The sequence below is a fragment of the Pleurodeles waltl genome, chromosome 8 (genome assembly GCF_031143425.1).
Source record: "Pleurodeles waltl isolate 20211129_DDA chromosome 8, aPleWal1.hap1.20221129, whole genome shotgun sequence".
NCBI lineage: Eukaryota > Metazoa > Chordata > Amphibia > Caudata > Salamandridae > Pleurodeles > Pleurodeles waltl.
This window is the reverse complement of record NC_090447.1, coordinates 228,071,011-228,091,879: the sequence shown is the minus strand read 5'-3', so window position 1 is coordinate 228,091,879 and position 20,869 is coordinate 228,071,011.

The window sequence follows — 20,869 nt, the reverse complement described above, 5'->3', positions numbered from 1 at the left end:
GAAATTATGACCCTGGTGGTGGGTGATAAAGTGGCGGTAATACCTTCAACAGGCTGGCGGTAATTACCACCAAATAATGACCATGTTGGTGATATCTCTGATAGACAGCCAATGTACCACACCGACCCCCGGGCAGAAACAACTGTCACGACGGCTCCACATCTACTCCTCCATCTATTAATCCACCAAAGGTACACTGCCACGCTACAGCATTCGGGTTCTTTCTGTGTATATTTATTCCATTTTCTCCTGGACTCTCTGGCTGTGATGCAAAATGGACAAATCAGCAGCTCAATTCATTTTTTAATGATTACTCCATTTCCCCTGTACCTCTCACTGACTACCACAGGTGTTTCCTTTAAAACAAATGGACATAAAGCAAATAGCTATATCTGCATGTTGTGCTGCCTGATTCAAAATGAAATGTTATATTATGGTGGTATGCTGTGAATTTGCAATGGTGATTAAATAGGTATTTATTAGATAAGTAATTAACTGCACTAAGATTGCATTTGTCTGCACTATTTCAGCCTCCAACAATGCAATGTTTCATTATATACATGTTTTTCATGCTTGGTTGCTTTTTAGGTGTATGAGAGAAAAGACATCAGATCACCCGCAGAACTGTCAAAGAGAAGGCCTGGACAGTTAAGTCCTCACATGTTTTCCACTTGTGCAGCTTAGTGCCGCTTAGAACTGAGAGCTTTAAGATAGCCCCACTGGCTTTTGGGGAGGAACCTGGGAGCAGCACCCCTGTATCTACTGCACCAACCCAACCTAAGCCCAAGACCATGGATGTCAGCGAGGCAGCACTGCAATCATGACACCTGACATTTGTCCCTTTCACAAAGTAGTACTCAGTCATTTCAGGAAACAAAGCAAAATGGACAGCAACTGCAGCCAGTAATAGTAGATCTTCCAGAAAGTTGGAGAAGAACAGGAGGTCAAGTTCCTTCAGAGCAAGAAACTCCTCTCTTAGAGTCAATGGCTTCTTGTTCTCTAGAAAGAAAAGGGAAGCGTACTGCTCCACCATCTTCTCCAAGCACAACTTCTGATAACAATAATGGGGACATGAATTGGACCCTGCCAGTGTCTGGGAGAAACCAGGAAAGGCAAAGGAAAATAAAAGTTGCAGAAGGCCTTAGAATATTAAAAGGGGAAGATGGTGAGGAGGAAGATGACCTTGAGCTAGTCATTGTGGAAGCTGGCACAGATGAGTCTGGTATTACTATCTAACATTCTCCAAAGGATATGGCACAGGCAGCAACACAAGCCGCTATAGTTGTAAGGCCCCAGCAGAGACCTGCACCAACCCCTATCTCAGTAGAAGTAGAACTGCAGAGATACAGTCAACACACCCAACTACCTCCAGTTCTTCTTCAGACATTGGCAGTGGCCCAGTAAGAAAACACTCCTTCCTCATTTGTTACTTATTTACGATTAGCAAACAGGAGAACCTTGTGATCCGTTTTTTTGCCATGCGACTGTTCCTTGAGGTAAGCCTGGTTCACATTATGGTACTGGAGGCCTGAATACCCATATAAAAAAACATCATGAAATCCAGTGGGAGAAACAACTTGAAAAATTGCTGAACGTGGTTGTGGTGGTGAAGGTGAGGAGAGCTTGGAAACATCAGCTACAACTAGCCAAAACACAGTAGAAGGTGAGGATGAAGAGGGTAATGTCCTCAGGTAAAGCAGCCCTATCCCCAACATTGCACCAATATCGCCTTCTAAAGTGACCTCACAATAGCACAAGAAGGCTCAGAGTCAGATTGAGACATCACGACATATGGTGACTACACCATGATGTACATTGAGGGGGTCATTCTGACTGTAGCGGCAACTGAACCCCTACGCCAGTGATGGACTTTTGACTGCCTCCAGGGTGGCCGTGCAGACCGCCATACATGTGCCAAAACTGCCATTTCCCCATTTCTGCCACCAGGATGGTTGGGCCCGCCGGGCCAGAGACAAGCATCTCCGACCCTGCGTGCCACCCAATACCGCCGCCGGTATTCCACGTCCCCTTACTGCAAGGAATTCTGGGGCACCACATTTACACACGTACACACACGCACGCACACACCATCACTCCCCTCCGACCCCCCATTCATGACATGCATACGCACGCTCACACACACCCATTCACACACCCCACCCCCTCGCCTTGCCGAGGATACTTACCTCGTCCAATGAGGTGCTCCTCCCTGAGGGGGTGGGACCCAGCTCTCCCCCCACCGGCCACGCCCTGCCATCAGGACGCCACTAGGCCGTATTACAGGTCATAATATGGCTGGCAGGGTCCTTTTAGCAGGGTGGGGCCAGCGGTGACACCGCCTTTGCACCACCGACCACCAGCACAACCACTGGAGGATTTCTGCCCATATTGTGGTGGAAATCCTTAGGTATTCAGAACATGGCGGTCGGAGGACCACCAGCACTGACCCCTATGTACTGTTCAGGTTTAGTGCCAAAATGTTGGTGCAGTACATCAATAGTGTCCGAAATTCTGGTGCTATTGCCCCCTACCCTGCACTGTGGTGCACCATGTTTAAAATATGGCCCACACAAATGGTGGCAGTAGGAGGGTACAAGAGGGTACAAGGGGGTACAAGGGGCGGCTAGAAAAGTGGCTATACATGTAATGTACTGCCACTTTTCATAAATCTGGACCTTAGAGTTTGTTATAGTCATCTGCCTGAAATGGAAGGTTCCAATTCTGACCTTTTTTCCTGAGTTACAGTTCCAGCTCTGCATCATGATATTCTGGAACTGGTTGGACAAGCTTTGCTATACTGTTCAACTTTCGACAGCCATGTGGACCAGTTGTCAAGCCACAGACTACATGTGCATCGCTGCACACTGGATCTCTTTTGCGGGGGTAAATTAACAGCAATACCAAGCCTTTCTCCTAGTCCTATTCTGCACCAACAAAACTTGATGAAAGCTCAACATTGAGCTTATCTACTGTACAGGTTCAGCCAGGCGCCCATGAGTGATGACATTCAATGAAGAATGGAGATGCATCGCCCAATTTGGCAATACAATATAATTTTCCATTTAACAATCATAATTTTTAAGACTGGATGGGTTAACTTCAATCCTCCATAATTTGTATCTTTCAAACCTAGAAAACATAACATTTAGAGATATCCTATATTGTGTCTCTCTGGGGCACAAGGATTCTTGCAAAGCATTTAACTGAACTGTGTCATACTTATCCCTTCATCGTTTCCTTCCACAACAGTTTGATGATGGTGTGCTTGATGATGGTGTGCTGCGCAGTGCCCTGATATTGTTGTGGTTTCTTTTGTGTAATGTTTGTCTTTGTCACACCTTTCCCCAAATCCCCTTTCACATCCATTCATCGAGACCCTAACCCTCTACCCTAAGCTACGTGATTTATTAAGGTGTAATTTACATCATAAGTGGATTACACACTTGCTGGGTTGGGTGCTGTGAATGTGACAGCAACTCACTCCATTACCTTCTATTACCTAAGCAATTTCCCACACCACCCCCATCAACATCATCATTAAGGCCTAGTTTTGTGTGTTTTGTAAACACTTAACTTTTACCAACCACTCCTGACTCTGAGCTCACTTTTCCAGACTCCATGATTATATTTCCTAAGTTTTAGTTTTTATATACAAGTTTCACACCATTGCTCAGAAGAAGTTGATATTGCTAGCTTCTATAATCATATCAGGTCTTGTTTGTTATGTGTCAAATACTTTAATTCTGGTAGTCTGCTCTCAGTCTTCCTAAAGTTATGATATAATATGACCCAGTAACTCTCTGTTTTCTTCCAGTCTAGTTGACAGTGATGGATAACCCTTAATTCTGCAGTTGGAGTTTGCACAGGTAAGAGTGGCACCTTCTGTCTTCCCTGTTAGTGTGCTAGCCTGCTTCCACTACTACCACCCCCTTAAGATGCTGCCTTGAAAAAACCTGCAGTGAGAAGACTCCCTTGTTTCATCTATTTAGATAAGAGAAGAAGTATTGATTGAAGTGAACGTATTTAATTGGTAATAAACTTCTACTGAAGAAGATATTGTTTGTGTGTGTCTAGGTTTTTGTAAGCAAAGCAGGCAATGGCAATCACCCCCAGTGGTCAATATAGTTGCAGAGGGCAGTTAGAAAATGTATTAGTAAATGGCATACACTTTTTTAGCAGATTTAATAAACAGGCTACACTATAGGACAGTAGTGCATACAAAAACACCAAAATGAACATTTGATGCATAGATCAAGTAAAATAAATTATCTCCTTTTATTTTTAACAAATAGAAACCCAAACCCACCATATCCACCCACAACAAGCCCAACCATCGCCCTAAACTAATAGCCCTGTCTTCTAAAAATCCAATGAAAGTCCAAATTGAACCCCGGTCCCAACTCCCTTCCCAATCTCTCCAACCACAAGAAGTCCCTCCCACGAAAACAAAAATGTCAAAGAGGGCTCAGAAGAATGCATTGTCTAATTGGGTCTGGTCCAACCTATGCTTGATCCTTGCAAGTCAGCTCTCCATACCGCCCATTGGCTGCAGGATATGACAGAGCAGAGAGGGGGTGGCAGCAGGTATAATTAGGGACCCTGACCGCTGGCAGTGATACAGGTGATGTAGTTGCTGAAAGGCAAGAGTAGCTGTATCGAGAAAAAGAAAAAGACAAATTGTAAACAGTGCTCTGAGCAAAAAAAGTAGGTAGTGGGTGGCATAGTAGCAGTACACTGCTAATCCCTTAGGGACATTGAAATTTGATGTGATTATGATTAGGATAACCACAGGGGCAATTTTATTTGTTTACCCATACATGCCTCACGTAAAAAGCACTGACTGTCTGTTAGAAAAGAATTAAGCAGAATAACACCAGTTGGAAAAAAAACTGTGAATTTATTTTTTAAAGGCTTTTCTAGTAACTTAACAGACACTTTTAGTGGAAAAATAAAAATAGTTACCTCTCATTTAAGAGTAAGGCATTATTCACTATGGAGTATACTTTGTTGTGCCAAATTAATGGAGGCATGCTAGCCAGCACTTTGAGTACTTTGATACTGTTTGCAGCTGGGACAGCTGTAGTTGACAATTATCTATCTTTAATGCCAATGCCCTGCTCTTCCTCAAATGCATTTTATTTTGTTTCTACCCTGTCTCCAAAGAGACATATGAATAAGTCATGCATGTCACTTATACAATGCAGATATATTATCCTGTCTACAGGAAAATGAATGAGCTATACAGATTGTATCCGTCACCTTGGGCACAGAGTATCCCTCATACCAAACTTGAAATCAAATCGGATGCCTACTAGTCCCACTTTACTTACTGGCCTCGCCCCCACCACAAATTCTTTCCGACAAATTAATTTGCTGGGCAGTAAGGAAAGGTAACTTGATTTACTTTCCTGCAGAGTAAGGCAGAGGGATTAGGCGGGTATGAAGAGCTTCCACGATAGAATAGAACGGTGTCAAAGATCACCGATTCATCATGTGCCTAAGCTTTGGCTCATTCAGTAACTTTGTAGATGACAATGTGAAGGGAAAAACAGGCATAAAATAAATCTGTAATTGGAAACCATGAGATATATGTTATAAATACTTCACATAGCCATAGAAATGTGGCACATGCCAAGAATGGATTTTTCAATGTGTTTGGTAGGCTGGGACAGAAGAATAAGAATAAAGGAGAGAAGTACTAATAGGTGACTCCGTTGGCGAAGGGAAAACAACACACCTTCTGTGTTTGGTTTTGCAATGTATTGAACATTTTTTACATGCTGCATTAACTGAAGCAGACGCACATTTCACAGTCAGCACTGCAGACACAAATAGCACTGTATTGCACTTCTTCAGTCATGGGTGGCAAAATGCCATGGGCGGGTGGAGGTTGATGAATGATGATGATGGATGGGACACAAATTTGCCTCGTTACAGTGAGTCAAGGGACAGAACAAAAATTAAAATACCTCACACTTTGAACCTTGCTTTGATAAGCATAAAACATAAAGTAAGCGAAGTAGGTGAGCAGCATGCCCCTCTACAGGAAATCTCACTTGCCTATTCATCCAAGCAATTACTCAATCATCTTTTCATTCTTCTTCCATAGTCACCATGATTTAAGTTTTACTTTCTCTCATCTAGTTTTTTACCAAAATTCGCAATCCATTTTCCATCCATTCAGTATCCACTATCCACCCTTTCTTTCAATCATCCTTTAACCCATCCATTTACCCATATAGTCACCCACGTGTCTTTTACCCACCCACACATCTGTTTTACTTGCACTCATTATACCCATACTTTTTCTTAACTTTATGTGTGCTTTTGCTGAGTTGCATATAGAAGAGGACATAACCCAACCACTGCTGTAGCTGGTAATTCAGGGAGTTCACAATCATGATGACATTCTTGTAACTAGTGAATGCAATAATAATTGTTAGTAACCTAGCAATGTGACTTACCAACGCTGATCTCTGCTGCCGTTTCCCCCCCTGCTAAGACTTCTCCTGCAGCAACACTTGAGTCAGCACCACTGGAGGTCCGTGTGGCTAGAATAAAAATATTATACAGTTTTTAGATGCCAGGTACACTAAGGGGGTTATTCTAACTTTGGAGGAGTGTTAATCCGTCCCAAAAGTGACGGTAAAGTGACGGATATACCACCAGCCGTATTACGAGTTCCATAGGATATAATGGACTCGTAATACGGCTGGTGGTAAATCCGTCACTTTTCCGTCACTTTTGGGACGGATTAACACCTCCTCCAAAGTTAGAATAACCCCCTAACTCTTAATTTTTTAATAAACAAAAAAATGCAACAGCTGTATATCGCTACAACTTGGTAAGCACTGCAGTGTCTTCTATCACTCATTTTGTTGGTTCACAATGTAAGAAAAGCCAGGTAGTCAAGCTAACCAAAACATTTTCATAATGGAGGGGCAGAACTATAGCCTGTGATGATCATGACTTGGAATCATTGAAGTGCAATGAAGGGGTGGAATGAAATGGTCAATGAAAGACACAAAAAAGATAATGCAGGAATTAGAAGAATTTAACAAAAATTGGTTAGGGAAGTTGGGAAAAAAGGACACAGTATAAAAAATAAACAAGGCAAAATTAAAAGTAGAATAATAGTGGGCCGAGGGAAAAGTTAGGGAAATAATAATAATAATAATAATAATAATAATAATAATTATAGTAATAATCATAATAATAATCCTAATAATAATAAATAACACAACTTACTGAGATGAGCAGGGCACTCAGCATTGGCGCTGGTGGTCGGTACGTCCTCACCAGCTGATGCCCTTCTTCTTGCTCTTGGGTGCTGATGTAAGTCATAAAGAAGATTAAAAAATAGCTTAGTAGCACAGTTAGGGCCTGATTTATACTTTTTTAGTGCCGCATTTGAATAATTTTTTTACGCAAAAGCAGTCCAAACATAAAAAAGATAATAGAATTTTGTAAGTTAAAAAAGTATGCATCAGGCCCTTCGCTGTATATTTATACTTGTTTTGCGCCAAATTCGCATCATTATTTTTACCCAAATTCAGAGCAAAACTAACTCCATGTTTATACTGTGACGCTAGACCTGTCTAGCGCCACATTTATGGAGTTAAAGTCATTTTTTTATGTGGAAACCCACTTTGCGTCTATGAGATGCAAAGTAGGTGTTCCCATGCAAAACAAATTATGCTATGGCCTTAGCGCCATATTTATCCCCCCATGTTAAAATCATGAACGGAGGGAGGAGGGGGCAAAAAATGGTGCAAAGCTTGCTTTGCACCATTTTTTAACACCTGGGTCAGGGCAGGAGTTAGGGGACCTGTGGGCCTATTTCCATGGTGGAACAACATGGAATAAGCCCACAGATGCCCTCCCCAGGCCCCAGGGACACCCCCACCCACACCAGAGGGACAGCAGACAATGGGAGACTCCATCCCTAGTAGGTATAGGTAAGTACGGGTAAGTATTTTTTTTATGGGCCATTGGGGGCCCTGAAATGGCCCCCCCCTACATGGCACAAGGTGCAATGGCCAAGCCCAGAGGACCCTTGTCCCCTGTGCTGGCCTTTGGGGCAGTGGGCATGACTTGTGTCTTTTCTAAGACAGGATTCGTGTGGTATGGATGGTTTTGCGTCCGAAAATGACTCTGAGCAGGTTAGAGACATTTTTTTTACTCTAGCCTGCCTAACACCATTTTTTGGTGCAAAACCCCCTTCTTCCATACCGCCAGCCCCACCCGACTAACGTCATTTGTTTTTACACTAGCTCACCCTTTGCACCGGCCTGCACAATTCTTAAATATGGTGTCTAGCTGGTTCACAGAAATGGTGCAAGCCGGTGCTAAATTGTTTGGTGCAAAACTGCGTTAGTAGTATGATCGACTATCATTGAGTTGGCTATACTCCTAAAATCTCTATTACAAATTTCCTTACCAAAAACTACATTTGGGACAAATGTATTGCAATGAATTATCTTTGATTCTATTCTCATTTCTTAACCCCCTTGAAGGAGCAACTGAGGGCCTCATTACGACCCTGGCGGTAAAAACCGCCAGGGCCGTGGTCCGCGGGAGCACAGCCAACAGGCTGGCGGTGCTCCTTTGGGCATTCTGACCGCGGCGGTACAGCCGCGGGCAGAAACAGAAAGTCGGCGGTGTACCGCCGACTTTCCGCTGCCCAGGGGAATCCTCCATGGCGGCGCAGCTTGCTGCGCCGCCATGGGGATTCTGACCCCCATACCGCCATCCTGTTCATGGCGGTTTCGGCCGCCAGGAACAGGATGGTGGTATGGGGTGTCGTGGGGCCCCTGGGGGCCCCTGCAGTGCCCATGCCACTGGCATGGGCACTGCAGGGGCCCCCATAAGAGAGCCCCACTTAGAATTTCAGTGTCTGCTTAGCAGACACTGAAATTCGCGACGGGTGCTCCTGCACCCGTCGCACCCCTTCCACTCCGCCGGCTCCATTCGGAGCCGGCTTCCTCGTGGCAGGGTGTTTCCCGCTGGGCTGGCGGGCGGCCTTTTGGCGGTCGCCCGCCAGCCCAGCGGGAAACCCAGAATAACCGCGGCGGTCTTTTGACCGCGCAGCGGTATTCTGGCGGTTCCCGTTTGGCTGGCGGCACCCGCCGCCAGCCAAACTCGGAATCACCCCCTGAGTCTCTTATTTTGTGTAATGAATAGATGCATACTAGTATTACTACATACCACTGTGAAATTGCTTGGGATTGTACAAGCTACATAGATAAAAGACACAGAGAACGCTAACTCAGTGATATTACTAATTTACTGTAGTGACAGAAGAACAAAGGAGTCTGCATTGCAATGGATTGTTAAATAATCACTCACAGCCAGTGCCGATGAGTATGATGATGTAGAGCCAAACCCCTGCCTATCTTTAACTGGATCACATGATAATAGTATTAACCCCTTCACTTCTAGGCCTTTTCCCCCTCAGGTGCCAGGGTTTTTTGTGGCTATTTGGGGCAGTTCGCACTTAGGCCCTCATAACCTTTTGTCCACATAAGATACCCACACCAAATTTGCAACCTTTTTGTTTCAACATCCTAGGGATTCCAGCGGTACCCAGAGTTTGTGGGTTCCTCAGAAGGAGGCCAAGAAATTTGCCAAAATACAGCTAAAATGTCCTTTTTTTTAAATATTGGGAAAAAAAGGCTGCAGAGAAAGGCTTGGGTTTTTTCCCCTAACAATGGCATCAACAAAGGGTTTGTGGAGCTAAAATCATCATCTTCCCAGATTTCAGGAACAGGCAGACTTGAATGCGTAAACCACATTTTTCAACACAATTTTGGCATTTTACTGGGACATACCCTATTTTTACTATTTTTTGTGCTTTTAGCCTACTTCTAGTTATTGACAGAAATGGGTGTGAAACCAGTGCTGGACCCTGGACAGCTGAACATTTGTAAAAAGCAGACAACATTTTGAATTCAGCATGCAGTCATTTGTGTGCATCCTACAAGGTTTGCCTACAGAAAATAACAGCTGAAATAAAAAAAGATTGAAATTGACGTGAAAGAAACAGCCATTTTTTCCACATTTTACTCTTTAACTTTTTCCTTTGGTGTCAGGTTTTCAAAGGCAATATACCTTTACGTCTGCTGGACTTCTGGTTGTAGGGATATATAGGGCTTGTAGGTTCATCTAAAACCCTAGGTACCCAGAGCCAGTAAAGGAGCTGCATCTTGAAATGGGTTTTCATTTTATATAGGGTTTACAGCAATTCATTTGGTCAAATATAAAGAGTGAAACATAGGCATCAAGGAAACCTTTGTATTTCCAAAATTGCCACAAGATAAGGTGTTGAGAAGAACTGGTTATTTGCACATCTCTGAATTCCAGGTTACCCGTACTAGCTTGTGATTTAAGGGGCATTTCTCAAATAGATGTCTTATTTATACACTGTCTTAAATTTGGAAGGACAAATGCAGAGAAAGACAAGGGGCAATAACACTTGTTCTGCTATTCTGTGTTTCCCCATGTCTCCCGATAAAAATGGTACCTCACTTATGTGGTTAGGCCTAATACATGAGACAGAAAATACAACATGGACACATCACATTTTTACATTGAAGTCTTTTGGGGAAAGTGCCTAGCTGTGGATTTTGGCCTCTAGCTCAGCCGGCACCTAGGGAAATGTTGGACATTTTTTGCTTATGCAGGGTCATCCCCAATCTTTTTGCCTCCTGCCTCCTATTTTTTCTGACCTGGTGCTGTTGGCTTTTGAACTCTGAGCACTTTACCACTGCTAACTAGTGCTAAACTGCATATGCTCTCTGTGTAAATTGTATTGTTGATTGGTATATCCATGATTGGCATATTTGATTTACTAGTAAGTCCATGGTAAAGTGCACTGGAGGTGCCAGGCCTGTAAATCAAATGCTACTAGTGGGCCTGCAGCACTGGTGGTGCCACTCACATAAGTAGCTCTGTAATCATGTCTCAGACCTGCCATTGCAGTGTCTGTGTGTGCAGTTTTATCTGTAAATTCGACTTGGCAAGTGTACCCACTTGCCAGGCCTAAACCTTCCCTTTTCTTACATGTAAGGCACCCCTAAGGTAGGCCCTAGGTAGTCCCAAGGGCAGGGTGCAGTGGATGGTTAAGGTAGGACATATAGTAATGTGTTTTATATGTCCTGACAGTGAAATATTGCTAAATTCATTTTTCACTGTTGCAAGGCCTGTCCCTCTCATAGGTTAACATTGGGGCTACCTTTAAACCTGATTAAAGTTTAGATTCCCTTTGGGAGCGGATGGACATGTGGAGTTTGGGGTATCTGAGCTCACAATTTAAAAATACATCTTTTAGTAAAGTTGATTTAAAGATTGTTTGTTTGAAAATGCCACTTTTAGAAAGTGAGCATTTTCTTGCTTATACCATTTCTGTGACTCTGCCAGTTTGTGGATTCCCTGTCTGGGTCAGTTTGACAGTTGAGCTGGTTGCACCTCACACTAGACAATGACACAAAAGGAGTTGGGGTGTAGTCTGCATTTCCTGATGAGCCATCTGTGCTAGGAGGGAATGGAGGAGTGGTCACTTACACCTGACAGGGCTGTGCCTGTCCTCACACAATGCTGTCTCCGACCCGCTGGTGAGTGTCTGGGGCCTGGCCTGGGGAAGGCATGATTTCACATTCAAAAGAGACTTTACTTTGAAGTAGGCCTACTTCAAAGGAGAAATTGGGTATAAGAAGGGCACCCAAAACCACAGACTTTAGATCACGTCTGGGCATCAAGAGGAACCTCTCCCTGGAGAAGAGCTGAAGAGCTGAGGAGAAGTGCTGCCCGGCCTGTGACTGTGCTTTGTGGAGCTTTCATGCAGTTGCTGCTTCTGCCAGAGTAAGAGGGCAAAGCCTGGACATTGTGTGCCTTCCATCTTGTGAAGAAATCTCCAGGGGCTTGATTTAGTGCTTGACTCCTGTTGTTTAAGTCTCAGGGACAGCAAAGAATTCTCTCTGCCAGCACCTGGAGTCTCTGGAGAGACTCCTGCTTTGACAAGTGGTGCCCTATCCAGTCCCTGGGCCCTTGAAAGGAAAGCTGGTGGGAATCCAAGGAAATCGACTTCGGACGACTTCGGACCGACGCCGCTGCTGAATCCAGTCACACTGCCTCCAACCGACTTCTTGATCTTCGCTGGAACACGAAGATCTTTGCAGGCCCGATGCTGCTGCAGCCCCACTGAAGTCCGCAACTCCTGTGGAAGTCCCCGAACCACGCTGTGACCGACGACGCTCAAAGTGAGTGGATTCAATGTTTCGCACAGACGGCGCGATCCCTGACTTCACGCATTGACTTCTTTTCACTCTTCACCAAAGGTACTGTACTTGGGGGTCTACGCAACTCTGTGTCTGGCGCCGCTGGTGTCGGCTTGTTGGGAACGACGCCATCACGATGCCATGTTAACACCTCATTGAAGCATTTTGTGTTTCTTAGAGCTATTTTTGAGTTTAATCTTTAAAAATTCATAACTTGACTTGTGTATGTTGGATTTTTGTCGTTTCGGTCTTGTTTTATTTAGATAAATATTTCTTATTTTTTCTAAACTGGTGTTGTGTCATTTTGTAGTGTTATCATTAAGTTACTGTATGTGTTGGTACAAATACTTTACACCTAGCACTCTGAAGTTAAGCCTACTGCCCCGCCAAGCTACCAAGAGGGTAAGCAGGGGTTAGCTGAGGGTGATTCTCTTTGACCCTGACTAGAGTGAGGGACCCTGCTTGAATAGGGAGTAACCTGACTGTCAACCAAAGTCCCCATTTCTAACCGGAAACCTACCAAACCTGTATATTTTTCAAAACTAGACATCTAGGGGAATCCATGATGGGGTAACTTGTGGGGCTCTCCACAGGTTCTGTTACCCAGAATCCTTTGCAACCTCAAAATTTTACAAAAAAAAAACATTTTCCTCACATTTCGGTGATAGAAAGTTCTGGAATCTGAAAGGAGCCACACATTTCCTTCCACCCAGCATTCCCACAAGTCCTTTGATAAAAATAGTACCTCACTTGTGTGGGCAGGCCTAGTGCATGCAACAGGAAATGCCCCAAAACACAACATGGACTCATCACATTTTCCCAAAGAAAACTGACCTGTTTTTTTTTTTAAAGTGCCAAGCTGTGGATTTTGGCCTCTAGCTCAATCAGCACCTATGAAAACCTAGCAAACTGGACATTTCTGAAGACTAGACACCTAGGGAAACCCAGGATGGGATAACTTGTGGTGGTCTCACCAGGTTCTGTTACCCAGAATCCTTAGCAAACCTTACAATTTGGCAAACAAAAAAAAACCTTTTTCCTCACATTTCGGTGCTGCAAAGTTCTGGAACCTGAGGGGAGCCACACACTTCCTTTTACCCAGCCTTCCCCCAGGTCTCCTGATAAAAATGATACCTTAGTTGTGTGGGTAGGCCTAGTGCCTACGACAGAAAATGCACCAAAACACTACATGGACACATCAAAATGATCAAATACAAAACTACCTGTTTTTGTAGGGGGGAGGCACCAGCGTTTTTGGTCCAGGACACAGCAGCCATCTAGGGAAACCTACAATACCCAGACACTTCTGAAAACTAGACACCCGATGGAGTCTAAGGTGAGAATTGCATGGATTCCCAAGTGTTTTCTCACCCAGAATCCTCAGCAAACCTCAAATTTAGCTAAAAAATCACATTTTTCCCACATTTGTGTGTGGGATCACCACACTGGCACACATTTCCTAACACCCAATGTTCCCCTCAGCCTTGAGATACAAATAATACCTCACTTTTGTAGGTGGACCAAGTGCCTGTGACAGGGAGGAGCCAAAAAGATATTGAAATTGAGTGGGAACCAAAGTGGGTCAAAAACGGCAGTTTGGAAAAAAAAAGTTTTCAGGCTGACAAGTGGGGCAGAATTTTTATTGGTATAGGTGCGACAGTGCTGGGTGGTAGGAATTTTGTGGATTCCGGAAGGTTCTATCACAAAAATGTGGGGAAAATGTGTGATATCAAGCAAAGTTAGAGGTTTACAAGGCATTGTGGGTAGGAAAATGGTACGGGGTGCATGTGAAGCACACCAACCTCGACTCACCCAGATGTTTAGTTTTCAGATGTGTGTAGGTATCATAGATTTTTCTACATGGCAGCATCCCAATGTCCAAAAAGTGCAGCCCTCACCATTCCAAGTGATAACATTTTGAGAGTTAGACAAGCTCTCATGGCCCAAATGTCAAACCAAAACCAAAAATAATCAAATATCCTCTTGCTTGTGTTGAAATAAGATCTTTTAGTGTGCAGGGGAGAGCTAAAAGACTGTTACCCTCTTTAGTTGCAGAGGGGGCATAACCATGCCCATATTGATTGGCAGCCACCACCCAACAATTATTTTTTAATTCCACGGTATCTAGAATGCTTTGGATTGGGGGTAATTGCCTCATCTGCCTACCAGTGGGCAGAACAACTTTGTCCCCATTTATTTGTGGTGGGGGTATGGTCATGGTTTTTGAAAAACAATTCTTCCCTGGTCTCTGCTGGGCTTTGTGCCCCCCACTTGGGGGCAGATGGGCCTTTAAAAAATCAGCCAATCTGCCCCAAGGGGGGAAAAATGGGCAGCAGTAGTGTGCCCCCACGGGGATCGATCCTTGCCCAAGGGGCTTCCCCCACAAACAACACACACACCAATCCATGGTGCCTCAGTGGTTTCTGCCCCCCCGGAGGCAGATCAGCCTAATAGAAATAGGCCAATCTACCCCCAAGTAGGGCATAAATGGCCAAAAATAAATTTGAACCCCCCGGGGGAGAGACCCTTGCCTAAGTGTTCGCTCCCCTTGCGTGTAACTGACCTGTGGAAAAAAATATCCCTGGTGTCAGGTGGTTTCTACCCCCTTTGGGGGCTGATTAGTCAAAAAAAAAATAGGTTGTTTCACACCCAATGGGGGCAGTAATGGCCTAACAATAATTTGCCCCATAAGGTAACGACCCTTGCCTAAGGGGTCTCTTACCTCCTGTTAAAAAATAAATAAATAATCCCCGGCATCTAGAGGTTTCTGCCCCCTTGAGGGCAGAAAAGCCCTTAAAAATAATCCCCCCCCCGGGGTCGCTCCCCTGATACGTAAATATAAAGAAAATAAATAAACTCCCTGGTGTCCAGTGGGCATTTCTGCAGCCCATAGCTTCACAAGCATTTTGCTTTTCTTTCATGCCTCTGCCTGCCCCCACCCCCCTGATCGGAAAAGAAATGCTTTGCATTTGTCTTCCGATTCCAGCATGATGGGAGGTGACCTCTTATGAGGTCAACTTGCAATTGTGCACTGACATCATGAGACATCATTGATGGGATGGAGGGTTCGGAGGTAGAAGGGGAAATTATTCCACTTCCATCCCTGATGGGGGGGGTGGGAGTCCCACAGGGGGAACGCTAGTGCTCTGCCCGTGGGCCGGGTGCAGGACAAGCTGGTTTTGTCCTTGGCACATGGCAACCGTGGCTGAGGACGAGACCAGCTCACCCTAGGCACCCGAGGGGTAAATGTAAACTATATGTAGGTCAGCATGCTATTTGAAAAAAAGATAGTATTTTAGAACACAAACACAATAAATCATATAGTTAATACTCACCAAACCCCAGAATCTCAATGCCTAGCAAGTCAAGCAGGTCCTGCTCCCAGTCGTTAATGTCCACTCAGAGGTGTGTCAGCTGCTGGGTTGTACGCTGAACAGAGCTGGTGAGCTGCACACACAGGCGAACCCTCCCACAATCCAGCAGGGGTTACCCATTGCCAGACCTGCTGCCAACTTTGATTGGAGGTTGTGTGCACATACAAAACTAGTGCAACCACCTCACAAAAGATGAGCCAGGCTGCACCCCTTGGTGGCACAATCACCCACAGTATAGACTGCTGCTGCCATTGGCAGTTTGGGAGGGCTTGGTGCCCTGCTCTCCTGCTCTCTGCCTTACTCTGCCATGACACTAGCCTGGATGAGGTAAAGAAAATGAAAAGAATCAGGGAAAGAAAGGAAGGGAAAAAATGAAATAAGAAAATAAAGAGAAAAATTATACACAAAAATAGAAAAAGTCACGAAAAGATAAAAAAAGAAAACAAAATGAAAATACACAGACACAATAACACACAGCAATACAATAAATACAAAGAAGGTGTAGGTTAATTAAAGGGGTGGAGGATTGAAAAGATAATAGAAGGTCCAGCACCATGAACAGAGTAACAAATCCAAGATGGCCACGCCCATGCAAACTGTGTGGTGCCATTTGTGCGCAATTTTGAATGCGAAAGCGTACTTTGTATTGCGTTTGATGTAAAATTCATCGCGAATAAGCACGACAGGGACCTGTGTCTGCCAGTGGAACTCTGCATAGTGCTGCTGAGTTTTTGAGCCACTTCGAAGAGTTCTTCATAGTGCAACCACCTGCACTTTGCCCACGCCTAGTGAGAAGCATGTGAGCACAGAAGAACAATTCTTATATAATGGCAGCTGAGGTAAAAACCACGGTGGCAGCTGTTGTAATGATCGAGGTGGTACCACCAACCCAAAAGTGACCCAACAGCTGACAAGCCATTTATTGTAGTAATGATTTTAGCGGCAGCCCGAGGCAGCCTGAGGCCTAATCGTGACCATACACAGTTTTATTTGAGTGAAATGTTGAGAGTAGGTGTTGCATCACCAGGCACATTGGTAGTGTCATGTTAATTTCTGGTGGCCATTTTGAAGCAGTATTATCTCTATGTGGGAGCGTCACAGCTGCACATCCATCATGCCTCACTACACTGTTTTGGCAGCCATTTTGAAACAGTATTTTCTTGTCATGGGAATTTCACAGTCATCAGGTCCTTTGTGGCTATTTAAGATCAGACTGAGCAGTGTATTGCTGGTGAGGGAATCATCGGCTGATTCAGGTGTGTGTAAACATCACAGGAATTCATGATGTGGAAAGTGCAACAAATCTGTCAGGAAGCATGGTAAGATTAGATTCCTGGGAAATCTGACTGTGTTGATGAATGGTGTGAACCAAAATATTTAGGTGCTAAACTGTACAAAAAATAAATAGAACAGAGATTTCTACAAGCATTGCTCTGCCATACGTATTTCTTCATATTTCATGTTTGCCTAATCCATTTCTGGATTTGCAGGTCTGTGCATATGAAGAATAATTATTTTTGTTACACATATCTTTAGAACATTCACTATTTCTATTTGTATGCCTAGTTGGACAATTGTTTTACAGTACTTATGGCTCTGGAAAGTCTGACTCAACCACCATAGCTTTTGTCAGGCAAGGGGGATCCAATTCTGTTTTGAAAAATATGTAAGCAGATCTCCCATTCATATCCAATTGCAATTGGAGGTGAAAACATTTCTGCTGTTAGGAAACAGGCAATTGTACTACATAATGTGGGTATTGAAGGCAGAAATGTGCATGAGAGTTTGGACAAGATCACAGTTGGGGAAGGTGGAGGTGAACCGTACAATGATTTACGATATGTCGGTAACGATACTAGAGAGTCATTTTGGTTCTCAAGTAAATATTTTATTGGAAAGGCACACATTTTTCACAACTGTACAGAGGAAATAGGAGAAAATTGGGTGTTATGTGGCATCCTTGAAAATGTTAGCACGTACCTGCCTATTTGGTGTACATACTGATTGTTTAGTCAGGGATCAGATTGTCAGATGTATCAACAACATTGAGGTGCAAGAGAAACTTCTAATGAAGACTCCAGATTTGAAAGCAGCTGTAGCAATTGTAGAAGGTATGTAGAATACCAGTGTGTCGGTATGTGAAATGAGAGAGGATAAGAACAAGGACAATCAGGGGGAGAATGTGCAATTCATGAGATAAAGAATGGTGTCAAGTCTTTCTCCTCTTTCAGGTAGAAGCAGAAACTGCAGGCCAACCTAGCAAAGCATAGCCACAGGCATAGGGGCAGTACTCCTCCTCCAGATCCTCAGCTGTTCTCCTTGGTAGAGGTTCCTCTTGAATCTTGAAGTAAACTAAAAATCTGGGGTTTTGGGTGCACTACGTATACCCCTTTATACCTTTCAAATAGGCAAACTTCAAAGGAAAGTCTCTGTTGTTCATAAGATGTTGCCTTGCCCAGACCTGGCTCCAGACTCACAGCAGGGGGTTGGAGACTGCATTGTGTGAGGGCCGGCACAGCCCATTCAGGTGTAAGTGACCACTCCTTCCTCCACTCTAGCCCAGATGGCTCATCAGGATATGCAGGCTACACCTCAGCTTCCTTTGTGCCACTGTCTAGAGGGGTTGCACAAACAGCCTCACTGTCTGTCTGACCCAGAAAGGGAATGCACAAGCAGTCAAAGTCACAGAAGGATTTAAGCAAGAAAATGCCCACTTTCTAAAAGTGGCATTCTCAAACTAACAATTTATGAACTAACTTTGCCAAAAAGTTTATTTTTAAATTGTGGGTTCAGAGACACCAAACTCAAAGGGAACAATTTAAAGATATTTAAAGGCAGCCCCTATGTTAACCTATGAGAGAGACTGACCTTGCACTAGGGAAAACCGAAGTTGGCAGTATTTCACTGTTAGGACATGTGAAACACATCACTACATGTCCCACCTTTAATATACACTGCACCCTGCTCATGGGGCTACCTAGGGCCTACCTTAGGGGTGCCTTACATGTGTAAAAAGGAACGGTTTGGGCCTGGAATCTGGGTACACATGTCAGTCTGAATTGGCAGTGTAAAACTGCACACACACTGCAGTGGCAGGTCTGAACCATGTTTTCTGGGCTACTCATGTGGTGGCACAATGAGTGCTACAGGCCCACTAGTAGCATTTGAATTACAGGCCCTAGGCACCTCTAGTGCTTTACTAGGGACTTACAAGTAAATTAAATACACATACAATTTACACAGGGAGCACTTTCACGTTAGCACTGGTCAGCAGTGGTAAAGTGCCCGGAGTAAACAAAACAGCAAATCAGAGTCCAGCACACAGTCCACACATGGGACGCAGAGGCAAAAAAGACTGGGGAGACCACACCAAGAATGCCAGGTCTTACAAATGAGAATACAAATACCCACCAGAATAGCGGTAGTATGAAATGTTATAGATGTTGTAGTGAGGGACACCTCTCTAATAGTTGTGGAGGTTTTGTAAGATTTGCAAGGTGCAAAAAAATATGGGAAGATTCAGCATTATGCTTGTGTATGTAGAAGAACTAAGACAGAAAGGCCCTCATTATGACATTGGCAGTAACTTCCGAATTCTGCCACGGTGACTGCCACCAACGTATCGCCGTGGAGGCGAACATCCGTCTGCCATATTATGACACATACAGACAAAACCGACAGAAAACAGCCAGAACCACAAATCCACTAGACTCATTGAATGTGATAAACTGATGGAACTACCACCCATACCGTTTCACCATCAAAACAATGCCCTCCAAATAATGGACCACAAATTACCATAGCGGACCTTCAATGACTTTAAACCATTGGCGGTGAACACCGCCACAGCAGATATTGCCACCCAAAAACAAAACAAGACAACATTGTCCAGAAAAAAAAAAACATCTGACCCAAATACACACAACCCCCACACACAGCAACGGCACTATAAAACAAACACCCACATTACCCACAATCCTCTGCAAACACGAAAAGACGGCTATACTTTGCTGGGACAATCCAACTGCACAACTACCAATTCAGCTGACATGCACCACACACCACACACCCCACCCCATCACACATCACCCCATACAACCTACACACAACACCCATGTCCCCACAAAGGCACCCCCATTTCACCAATGAGGTTGACAAAATAGTTAGGGTAGAGCCACAGCTGAATGGAGCACAGGTACAGCAGATATCCATTGCCAGGAACGATGGAGCTATGACAGAGGATTGTGGACAGGGTGTACAGTGTGGGACTACATCCACACACAAGGGACGACATAAGGAAGAGTTGGATCGACCTACGGGGGAAGGTGCGTTCCATTGCAGCAAGGCACCAGATTGCCATCCAGAGGACTGGTGAAGGACCCCCACCACCTCTCCCACAGCTGGCAGCATGGGAGGAGCAAGTCTTGGCAATCCTGCATCCTGACGGACTCACTGGAGTTGCCAGAGAATGAGGCTCTCCTGAATGTCCCCCTTGTATTCTTCTGTGTCACCTTGTCCACTTTGAACTGCCATTGGCCCCCTTCCTATGGCCCCTTGGGCACTGGACCTGTGCTACAAACAGAATGACCCACTACACTGCACTATTCCAATCATCTCCTCACTCTAATGCACATCCCATTGTATACCAATTTTAAATAAACACCCTTGGACACAACTTGAGTAATAGTGCTTTATCTACAGGTAATGTACAATGTATAGAACTGTAATGAACTGCATGATCCTGTGTAAGTGTCCAGTAACATGTTGACTCTTCCTACAAATGTGTCTCAGCGGTCTGTACACATCACAGCAGTACATTGTTGGTACAACACCACCATCTGAAATAAAGGAAGGCATAGGTGACAGTCAAGTGGGATACAAAGGTAATGAATTGCATTATGCTACAGTCACATAGCACAACCTTAAAATGTAGAAATGTTTAGTTCAACAGTCTTACCTGATTGTCATTGCAAGTACTGCAGGATCATATGTGACCTGTTGTCCACACCCTCCTCTTCCTCCTCCTCACTGTCCTCAGTGTCCACTTCTGCCACAGCTGCTTTATCATCCCCCTCCTCCTGCAAATAGGGAACATGCCGTCTGAGGGACAAATTGTGCAACATGCAGCACACAACAACAATTCTGCAGACCTTCTCAGAGGCGTAGCATAGGAATCCACCTGTCAGTTGGAGACACTTGAGCCTAGCCTTCAGGAGCCCA